At 26.1% G+C, this 371-nt stretch overlaps 1 long non-coding RNA gene across 1 annotated transcript in view; it reads right to left on the bottom strand.

Annotated features, from left to right (window-relative positions):
* LOC106518825 (uncharacterized) overlaps positions 1-371 on the bottom strand; it is a 3,083-nt gene extending 2,712 nt beyond the window's left edge. The window contains exon 1 of the long non-coding RNA XR_001310368.1: positions 272-371. This is a non-coding gene — a long non-coding RNA (uncharacterized LOC106518825). The remainder of the gene's footprint in view (positions 1-271) is intronic.

Raw genomic sequence — 371 nt, forward strand, 5'->3', positions numbered from 1 at the left:
AAATGAATCTGTTCTTTTTTTCTTATAAAAGGCTAAATAAAACAAAAATAATGGTGGTAATTTTTGACTGTGTAACTTTTTAAATGGCACCCCATACACAATGATTACAATTACAATTGTATTACAATTGTAATTGTAATTAATTACAATTGTAATTACAATGATTTATTTTACAATGACATTAAGAGAAAAAAAATCAAAATTCATACATAGCACAAATATGTTAGTGGGTAACATATTTCTGTACAACATTAAATAAATTGATACAAACCTAACAATTTCCAGTGTCTCACTGTCATGGTAAGCTTGGTTGAAAACTCCATTGTTGCTGTAACTTGTCATGAGATCCTTTAAAATTTATCCTTATTTCA

The sequence above is a fragment of the Austrofundulus limnaeus genome, unplaced genomic scaffold (genome assembly GCF_001266775.1).
Source record: "Austrofundulus limnaeus strain Quisiro unplaced genomic scaffold, Austrofundulus_limnaeus-1.0 Scaffold66, whole genome shotgun sequence".
In the NCBI taxonomy this organism is placed as follows: domain Eukaryota; kingdom Metazoa; phylum Chordata; class Actinopteri; order Cyprinodontiformes; family Rivulidae; genus Austrofundulus; species Austrofundulus limnaeus.